Raw genomic sequence first — 10,984 nt, forward strand, 5'->3', positions numbered from 1 at the left:
CCATATGCTGCCTGTGTGTGCCATACTCTGCCTGCGATATGCTGCCTGTGTATGCCATACTCTGCCTGCCCTATGCTGCCTGTGTGTGCCATACTCTGCCTGCCATATGCTGCCTGTGTGTGCCATACTCTGCCTGCGATATGCTGCCTGTGTATGCCATACTCTGCCTGCCCTATGCTGCCTGTGTGTGCCATACTCTGCTTGCCCTATGATGCCTTTGTGTGCCATACTCTGCTTGCCCTATGATGCCTGTGTGTGCCATACTCTGCTTGCCCTATGCTGCTTGTGGGAGGTGAACCTGACAGGGGTTTGTCCTGTGAGTTTGTTAGCATTTAGAAATACATATCTCCCAACTGTCTCAATTTTCGCAGGCCAGTCCCTCTTTTGACAGCTCAACCCGCACTCCCGAATTCTCACCGAAAAGTCCCTCATTTCCCTTTGATCTCTTGCACTGAGCTAAAAACAATACAAATTTAATGAAAAAGTAGCTTTTGGCAGAAAGCCCATAAATCTTAACAAGCTTAACCTGCACATAGAAACATTGTTTCACACATATAATTAAATATGTGACTTTTGGCAGAGAGCCCAGAGAGGTAACAAGCTACACCTGCACTGAGATACAATTGTTAGGCTGATGCCACACCAGGCGTAGGGCTGATTTTTTCGGCAAGCGGAAAAACGCTTGCCGAAAATTCAGCCCTACGCCTGCTACTTGTGCCTGCACCCGAATGAATGGGATACGCTCGGGTGCAGGCACATGTAGCCGATATACGCACGAAAACGCGAGACTTTGCATTCTCTCGCGTTTTCGTGCGTATATCGGCTACATGTGCCTGCACCCGAGCGTATCCCATTCATTCGGGTGCAGGCACAAGTAGCAGGCGTAGGGCTGAATTTTCGGCAAGCGTTTTTCCGCTTGCCGAAAAAATCAGCCCTACGCCTGGTGTGGCATCAGCCTTACCAATAATCTAAACAGGTTTCTTGGGGAACTGAGACTTGCAATTTCAGCTTCATCAGCAAAACTGTAATAACACATAAAACAAGACCCCAAAACCCACAGAAATGTGTTCAAACTTTAAATAACCTTCCAAATTTAGTTTAATGGGAGTGGTATTTAGGGGGTGTGCTTGCAAAAAATGGGCGTGGTCAAAAAATTCCACCGTGATGCGCACGCAATTTCTTTTTTTTTCCTCTTTCCATTTTCATAATGTTGGGAGGTATGGAAATAGTCATTTTATGGTCCCTAAGGTGTGTAATTATTATGTGCTGGGGGTTACTGTGCCTATGGATTTAAGGGTGTGGCTTAATATGACTTAATAAACTTCTTTCACATATTGGTGAAGGGTGATATCCCTGCAGTGAGCACTTGTATTTGTACAGCATTTGTAGCTGCGCTAACACCAATAATGTGGGCATGGTCTTAAAAAAGGGGGTTGGTCAAAACTGGCTTCCAATATCGGCCCTCCACCATGTAGGCCACAAAAATTCCGGCCATCAATACCACAGAAGTTGGATAGCAATGATGTATGCCATTGGCTAATCCCATATAGAAACACTGCCATTTTAAGGATTACAGGCACTGTGCTCACACAGAAAGCAAGGGCACAACGTACTACATGACTTGCCCCCATGCTCCAATGCCCCAGAATAGAAAAGCTAGGGGTCATTTATGTCTGCAAGTACAGTGGGCAACTTGTGCTTCTCCCCACAGGGAGTTGTGTGTTAAACCACTTTCATTAAAACTAGTTTCACTCACTTGCGTCAAAATGCGCTCCTTACACTTCCTGGTAGTTGCGCTTGGCACTGCTCAGTCCTCCCTGCCTTCCATTCTGATTTGGGTGCTGCTGTGCCTATTGATGTAGGGAAACCCTGGAGCTGCTGCCTCTGGAACAGGCGTTAGCTCCAGTGTTCCCTTAGCACCCTGTGTCAATAGGTGCACCATACTCCCACTAAAAGAATAGCATGTCCTATTATGTTTTGGGCTTCTGTACCAGCCCAAGGCCCACACAATTCTTTAGCATGGAAAGTCTGTGCCTCTAAAATACCCCCAACTCCCCATCTTCTTTTTTGCTGATTTACTGCATATAATCTGTGCTGCTGTCACTTACCTGAGATTAGGGACCCACTCACAATATACTATATATATAGAATATAAATGTCACAATGCAAGGCTGATTAGTAGTTAATTCACATTCAAAAAGCTTGCAACCCAGTGTATTCTGCATTAGAATTATCAGACCTGTATCACCAGCTTTACGTCAGATAAACCTCATTTTTTACTTGATAATTTGGGACAACCACTAAGCTTGGCTTCTCAACAGCTGCCCAAAACTCACTGAGGATGTGCAGTGTCACTGACACACCTAACACAATCCAAGATGGGGATAACCTGTGAATATCTTGGAAGGCCTGGATCCTTACTGTTATACAGATGTAAAACCCATAGGTTAGTACATTAAGGTCACTACAAAATACAGAAGCCAATCAGAAATGCAAGAAAATTATCCAATTAGAATCATTATTACCAGAGCTTGTCAATCATCTTGCTGGCCAAGTTTTAAGCAAACTTTGGGCGAACATCTTCAATAAGACTTGCTTGATGCTTTTCTGTTATAACAGGATCTGGGCCTCTTTCTCTTCATTTACACTAGGCAAATGGGGGTTGTGGCCACAGGGGGTCATGGGGCATAAAGGGCATTGCCAGGGTTATAGTGGCCTGACCATGAGGAACCTGATATGAATAAAATAAATGCATTTACTTAGTGAGCAGTTTTTCATCTCAAGCTGCTCCTTTACTTTGTGTAAATTTGATTCCAAAAGGAAAAATCAGATGCCCAGAAGCCATATTCCCTTGAAGCAAAACAACAGAGCAAACAAAGCAGTTAAACAGTTAAATCTCTAGTGACAGATTAACAGAACCATTTCTGAAATCAGTGTACCTATATAAATACAAATATATATAATTTGCACTGAAATTGTTTGCTGTTGATCTACTATTCTTGCAACTTGCATCAGATTCTAAATGTTGCAGAAAAATGTAATTCCATGAAAACCAAAGTGAGCATTTTTGTCCACAGGGTGGCAGCATCAACCAAAAGATTCAAACTGCTAATTTTACAGTAATTTTTCAGACATTAAATCAAAACAGAATCTTCAAAGTAATCATGCAGCTGTTATTATCTATTAAAGCATGTCTGAGAAAGCAGTTAATTAACATCCAAACCATTTAAGCACACATTTCATTCAAATGATTGTTTACACAAGGCCTGAATGTACAAATATTTGCTTACTGTGTATAGCATTGAAACCCTTTAAAGTGGCGCAGATCAGAGATTCTATAATCTGTGAATAAAGGGACCCAAGCGCCATGGAATCATAGACTCTACAATCTGTAGCCCTTCTGGGGAACACAGGACTGGCTTCAAAGCCATTTGTTTCTCCCCTCTCATTCCCTCGCCCCTAGGCAATAAGCAGAGGGCCCCAGAGGCTCGGGACACCCGCAGTTTTTCAGAAATGTAATTTTAAAAAACTCTAAATCGAGAATTAGTCGCTGCATAACAAATCTCCCTTGTTGCGGGTGACTAATCTCCCCAATATGCCATCCCACCGACTAGAATGTAAATCGCCGGTGGGATGGCATACGTGGCGTGGCGATTTGGCAAAATTGGAGGAGTTGCCTTGCGAGGAAACTTCAGCGATTTTGGCGCCGTGTATGCCAGCCCACCGGCAATTTACATTCTAGCTGGTGGGATGGCATATGGGGGAGATTAGTCGCCCGAGACAAGGGAGAGTTGTTATGCGGCGACTACTCTCCCCGTCTGTCACAGCCCTAAAGCTTTACGTACAAGAATGTGGTTATTAAAGGGGCTGATAAGGGTGTAAGGGGGTGGAATTTCTAGCTGTGGCCACAAGGTGGAGTTAGTGGGTCATGTAAAAAGGGTCTAGTTGTAATTACAAGATAGGGGCCTCTAAAGGAGCTAGAGGGAGTTAGTGAGTGTTGGGAAAGTCCCAGAAGGAGGAGTTGAAAAGGGTATAAAAGGAAGGGAGCGGCAGCTCAAGAAGGGATGCATCATGGGAAACAGGCACACGCAGGAAGTCATCTGACTGGCAGAAGGGACTGAAACAGGAAGAGGTAAGCAAACTAGCTAGCGAAAGCCTAGCTTGTGTTATAGCACACTGTAACGGTGTGAGGAAGCCCAGGTTAGTGAGAATGGGCAGTTAAAAAGCCCCACCAAGGAGTGAGTGGGAGTATCTTCCCGGCGGGTACCCCGCCAGTCAGGGTTGAAGTGGATAGTGAGGGTGTAGGAAGGCCTTCTGGGATTCGGCAAGTAGTGGTGAACAGTTTTGGACTTCCACTGCAGAGCACCTGGCAAGGCTGGTGTTTTGGGCTAAGCCCTGTAAAGGGGGCGGGGGTGGTGCTGACTGGACCCCTAGGAAGGCACTGGAGGCTGAACGTGAGAGTGGAAGGGAACACTGGGGGGACCAGTGAACTTGCCTGGGGAAAAGATTTTTCAACCTGACTGTTACACTAATCTGGCATGGGTAACTGTAAACTGCATCCTGTTGTGTTATGATCTGTGTGCCTGTGGTTGAAGAACAAAGGCTTTATTGGTGTGCACTTTGGTGAAGAAAGAAATAAAGTGTTGATTGTTACAACTCCCAGCACCCTTTGTGTTTCCTGGTTTAGGTGACGTGATTAAAGGGTAATTACTGCCTATAAGGGGGGATTGATAGTGGCGCTGGATGCAGAAGTAGCCAATGGATAATGATACCTACACCCCTTACCTGTTATCCCTCCCACACAAACAGAAACAGAAACAGCTAGGGGACTTCATGTTGGAAGGATATAGTATGGGAATAAGTAACAAAAAGGAATATGAGTTTTTAAACTGTACACATCCGGTGATCACCATATATCATGTCTTTCCAAAGGTCCATAAAACGATGTTAAAGGATGCAGATTGCGGTTGGGATAGGGGCTTTAAATGAAGGCCCTCTCAATATATGGATAAACTCCTAATGCCTATCATTTTTCAACTTCTGACTTATTTGGGGGACACCATAAAGTGTATTAATAAACTGGGTGATTTGGTGTGGAAACCCCACCCATAGCTGGTTCTTGACGGGCATTATGGCTTTATATTCATCCATCAGTCATGATGCTGGTCTGCAGTCTATACAATACTGGTTTGATCAGGAATGAAGGTTCCCTACTAGTCTGATTTAATTTGCAGTCATAGTATTTTTTACTGCATTCCAACTACTTTCTATTCAATAGTACGTTTTATATCCAGAGAAATGCATCCGCCACGGGGGTTTCCTTTGCTCCCACTTATACCATCTTTTTATGGGTTGGTGGGAGTTGCTCCATATCTTTGATGATGAAAATCCATACAAGGGGCAGATTATTAGATTTTAATGTTATGTTGACAATTGTGTTGGAGTGTGGGATCGGGATGAGGGTTCCCTACAATGTGGAGTACTGTTACAGGGTTGAAGGCAAAAGATTCACCTATGAAGTGGACCCAGTTGAGTTATTATTTTTGGATGTTTTTTTTTAATTCAGGATAACATGGTGGAAACAAGTCTTTATACTAAAGCTATTATACGTAATACCCTTCTAAATACCCAGAGTGAGCATCCAGGTGCTTGCATGAAGGGCAAGTTTTTATGCCTTGAGATGTATTTGCTCCTCAAGGGATGCCTTTTACCATCAGGCAATGCAACTCTGGGATAGGTTTAATTAGAGAGGATATGATATGGAACTGGTTAATAAACTAATCAATAGGGCAGTTGCTTCAGACAGACAGGATCTCTTGGGTTATGTATCTATATGTAGAGAGCAGAGGCAGGGTTCCCAGACTAAATTAAGGCTTTGCATTACATATGGCTGTAATGTACATAAGATACAGAAAACTGTAAGTATTGGGGAGTTTTATTAGAGGACCCCATTGTGGAAAAAAAATCTTGACAAATAAAACAACTTTTGTGTTCTTGTGTTCTGATGTGTTTCTGGTAGAAATCTGGCATCTTGGATCGCAAGAAACCTATATATATGGTGAGAGTGGGAATCAGGCTGGTTATGATATAAGGGAACATTTAAATGTGGCCGAATGAAATCAGTGTACCTACACAGGTCGAATTTATTAATCAATATTTCAATTGCTAGTCTAAAGGAATATAATTTACAAACCAATATGGATAGCAGGCACATTAGATTTCTTGAACACATATCTGCTATAGAGTTTAACTCAGCAATTGCTAAACATGTAGTGGTGGAACATGAGAGTGTAGGGTCAGTGACGTTTCACCTTATTAATAAATTGCAATGGAACATTAGGAAGGTGATACAGATGGAAAACTGTCTGAAAAAAGGTTTTTTTGGTCTATCATCTAAAAATTATAGAGCTTTATGGAAGTCTCAATAGGGAGATATCCTGCTATTGCTAAAAAGATATTTAGAACTGTCTGGTGTGTAATGTTTAATATTTAATGCTTCTATATTTGGATCTCTATACCTAGGGGCTGATTTACTAAGACACGATTTCGAATCCGAATTGGAAAAATTCCGATTGGAAAACGAACATTTTGCGACTTTTTCGTATTTTTTGCGACTTTTTCGGCGCCTTTACGACTTTTCGGAAATTATCGCGACTTTTTCGTTACCAATACGATTTGCGCGAAAAAACGCGAGTTTTTCGTAGCCATTCCGAAAGTTGCGATTTTTTCGTAGCGTTAAAACTTGCGCAAAAAGTTGCGATTTTTTCGTAGTGTTAAAACTTGTGCAAAACGTCGCGCCTTTTAAGTTTTAACGCTACGAAAAAAGCGCAACTTTTCGCGCAAGTTTTAACGCTACGAAAAAATCGCAACTTTCGGAATGGCTACGAAAAACTCAAGTTTTTCCGCAAAAATCGTATTGGTAACGAAAAAGTCGCGATAATTTTCCGAAAAAATCGCAAAATACCGATCATTGCGAAAAAAACGCAATCGGACGCATTCGGCCCGTTCGTGAGTAAGTAAATGGGCCCCCTAATGTCTGCTAAAAATAGTTTAAGCATTAAACAAACCAATAGGATTGTTTTGCTTCAAATAAGGATTAATTATTTCATAATTGAAATCAAGTACAAGGTACTGTTTCATTATTACAGAGAAAAAAAGAATATGTTTTAAAATGTTGAATTATTTGATTTAAATGCAATCTATGGGAGATGGCCATCCCGTAATTTGGAGCTTTTTGGATAACGGGTTTCGGGGTAAACGATCAGATACCTGTATGTGTTAAACCAATATTAATATGATGAGTTCTGTTCTATACATATTTGGGATTTGGCACTATTAGGGGTCATCTGGAAGAATATTTTGAACATTTTAAAGGTCAACTAAAAGTCCCCAAGAGTTAAATAGCATAAAATGTTAAAGGAGAAGGAAAGGTAAAAACTAAGTAAGCTTTATCAGAAAGGTCTATGTAAATACAGCCATAAGCACTCACAGAAATGCTGCACAGTCCTCTGTCAAAAGATTTGTTGTCTTTGTTTTCCTGTGCCAGAGACACACAGCTCTCTCCCCTCTCATGCTCCCCCCTCCCTCAAGAATGCTAAGAACTCACTCCCCCCCTTAGGAATGTGGATAATCAGCAGGAAGCTTCCTCATAGTCTTACGCACTGAGCATGTGCACCGATCGTGGTCTTGGTGCAGGAGTGAGGCATTATGGGAACTTTCTTTACAGTGCTCAGGGGTTTTTTTTCCTATGAGGCTTCTGATCATCTGAACAGGTGAAATATGGGGAGACTTAAGGGCACTATTGAGAGAACTGAAGGTATGCCTGCAGCTTGAGATTAACTCTTTATTAGCCTTTCCTTCTCCTTTATAAAAAGTCTAGAATTTTATGCATGAATTTTGTAAATTATCACTGAAGGGTTAAAAGATGCGTAAATCAAAACTGAAGTGTTAAATGTTACGAACAAGATTCTCCTCTATATTCTCGCACATATATTACCATATTTGAGTTGCTGTACATTTTTTCAGTCTATGCAGCAGTTTGCCTTAAATATCAATGTAAATATTTAAACAGTCAAAAGATTTGCAAATCTTTGAAGAAAACACTGCAGTGAAAAACCAAATTCTTTATCAAAATACTAAGCAGCCTGCCATGCAATATTTTCTCTTTTATTTGTTTTGCCACATAACTACACATTTGCCTATAATACCCCCTCATTTCTACCCTACCATCTAGAGGGGCAGTTCTGACCAAAATGGCACCAGAGTTGAAGGACCCTATGGCACACCAAGCTTATCTCTCTGGTGTAAGAATGGGGGCCGCATTGCTGGTGCAGAGAGCACAATTGTGATCTAGATGAGCAGAATAATTCGATTCTTAAAGAGATGGCTTTTTGCAATGCCCCAATGTGAAACTACTGGACACTATTGACTGCTATGCTTTTCACAGATGTTGGATAGGAAGTGCAGATGGCTGTTGGTGCTTAAACACCATATGATTTGGTATTTTGGTGGCCACCCTGATAAGCTAGGTTTCCTCCCTGGTTGAAAATTACATTATAGGAACATGCCACTAGGAGTAATCGCAAAATATATTTCTGGCCATGAAAGAAGAGGACAACCAATGAGCCATCATGTCTTACTGCTGAGATATGGAATCAATCCTGCATGCCCCTTTAAAGTATCTCAGCCACTATAAAAATTTACCAAAATCAATTTATGTAGGCAGAAAGAAAAGTGCCTTTGGTAAAGTCACCTGACCAGAGGAATGGATCAGCCTCCAGCCAACATGCCAAAGGGAGGGAATCAAAGTCACTATTATGAGGTTATTGTCATGGGAACTGACCTTGAGAGCATCCAAGCCATTATTGTGAGAGTATTGGCAGGCAAAAGAAACCAGTTACAGTATGTTGTGTCTCTGCTATGTGCACATATGTAGTAAAGGAAAGGTACTTTGAGAACCTAGCACTGCCAATTTACTAGATCTCCTGGGAAGCAAATTTCTGCATGTTCTAAATCTGCCAATATAATATTGGCCAACTGGAATAATAAGGACTTTTTTGTCAGTCCGTTAAACCTGTTTGTATTTCCTGGAAGGGTTCCTGGGTACATATATATAGATATATATATATAGATATATATATATATATATATATATATATATAGATATATATAGATTTATATATATATATATATATATTGGCAGTATTCAGGTAAAGCTATGCATAAGTGAGCACATATCTTTACTCTTTGGATATTAGCTGCATAGCATCAAACAGCACTGAGTAATGCATCTGTACAGCCACATCACAATATATAAGGCCAACATATGGCAGGCTGCCATGTGAAATTGATTACCAAGACAGCATATTATGATCACATTACTTAGCATAGCAGTAATATTATGCTTACTTGACAGTTGTTTCCATTTGGGAGCCAACAGAGAATCGATAACAGGTATCAATTATTTATTAATAACTATTAATCATGACAGCAGAATTAGACAAGGCTGCATACTTTACTAAACTTATTCAACTTTGATGCCGAACACGAGAGAAGCAAGAAAAGGGAAAGCATATCAAGGATTCAAAAAACATCAACAATCACAATCACAGCTGAAAACCTAAAGAACCCTAATATAGATAGACTTAATGGGGGCACTGGTAAATTTGAAGAAAACCAAGCTTATAAAAATAGGGTATTCCGTAATAAAGGCTTGGTGCTATATTTGGCAGTCAGTGGCAGGAGGCTTAACTTTATAGAGGTCACCAAGACCACAGATGGAAGTACAAGAGCACCGTGGGGTGCAAGACAGTGTTCTAAACATTGCAGCGGTAAGGGAGGTCCTGTTTCGGCTTGTGTCCTCTGCTGTTCCCGAACTTGCACATCATTTAGATGGGTGGCACCTACTTACCTCCCGCTTCTCATGACAATAGCCCTGCAAAATGCTGTGGGGGGGGGGGGGGGCAGCCTTCGGCAATATAGCAACAGGCAAAGGCAGTGGGCACAATCCAAAACAATGGAGAAATGCAGCCATTTTGTTGCAGTTTGCACATTGCCCTTTCTGTAAATGACCCCTTAAACCGGCTAGCAAAATAAAATGATAAATCAAAGCAGCCCACACAATTCAAATAGTGTGAACTTCAATACTGTATGAATAACTCTAACTACTATTGGCGCTCCCCAGGGCTAGAAGAATAATTGGTATAAACTTGTATAAAAATCCACAGGAAGGTGAGGAAACTGATATGGGGGCTCACCAAGTGAAAGAACAGATTTTTCATTGTTGCTTAGTAGATAAAAAACACAATTTAAACATGGTGCAAGGCGAGATAGAGCCTAGTGTGCCTGTACATGCCTCAGCAGTTCACACTTTATGGGTGTGAAAGAAAGATCTTTTAAACAATGCAGAATCTCACCCTACACTTTACAGCTATGCCTGTGAATGTGCCCAATTTAAATATATTCTAGGTAATCGGAGAAGTAAAATCACACCAAGGCCATAAATAATTCATAAGCAACCACGGGAATCATGATCGCCTCGGCCACTTATCTACTACGTTCTACTTTTAGATGAGCCTTGTAGTCTATCTGTTTTCACTGCAATCAACACAGAGCTGCTCCCAAGTGCTACCTAATCTTAAACCTGATGTCAACACCTGAGCTTATAAAAGTAAGAGCCAGAACCTGCTGCCTCCTTCCGCGCTTCTCTCCTCTTCTGCTAGTCATGTGCTCCTGCTCTCTGGAAAATTTAACGTTTAAACTTGTTCATCTTCGTTTATAAAACCTTGCTGCTTCTTGTCACATTTCAATACTTGTAAATCCCCCAAAAATGAGAATTTTAAATACTTTACCCGTAAGAAAAAGTTTTAGTGCACTATAAGAATTCAAATAAATGTTAAAATAATATATTATTTGAATGACATTGGCACAAGGCAAAGGCACAGGACTGTAAAATATCCAAGTAATAACTCCTATTATTTTCAGA

At 41.1% G+C, this 10,984-nt stretch overlaps 1 protein-coding gene across 1 annotated transcript in view; it reads right to left on the bottom strand.

Annotated features, from left to right (window-relative positions):
* Positions 1-10,984, bottom strand: part of kcnip1 (Kv channel interacting protein 1) — a 203,356-nt gene that overhangs the window by 130,470 nt on the left and 61,902 nt on the right. The window lies entirely within an intron of this gene.

Source organism: Xenopus tropicalis, chromosome 3, assembly GCF_000004195.4.
Source record: "Xenopus tropicalis strain Nigerian chromosome 3, UCB_Xtro_10.0, whole genome shotgun sequence".
Classification (NCBI taxonomy): domain Eukaryota; kingdom Metazoa; phylum Chordata; class Amphibia; order Anura; family Pipidae; genus Xenopus; species Xenopus tropicalis.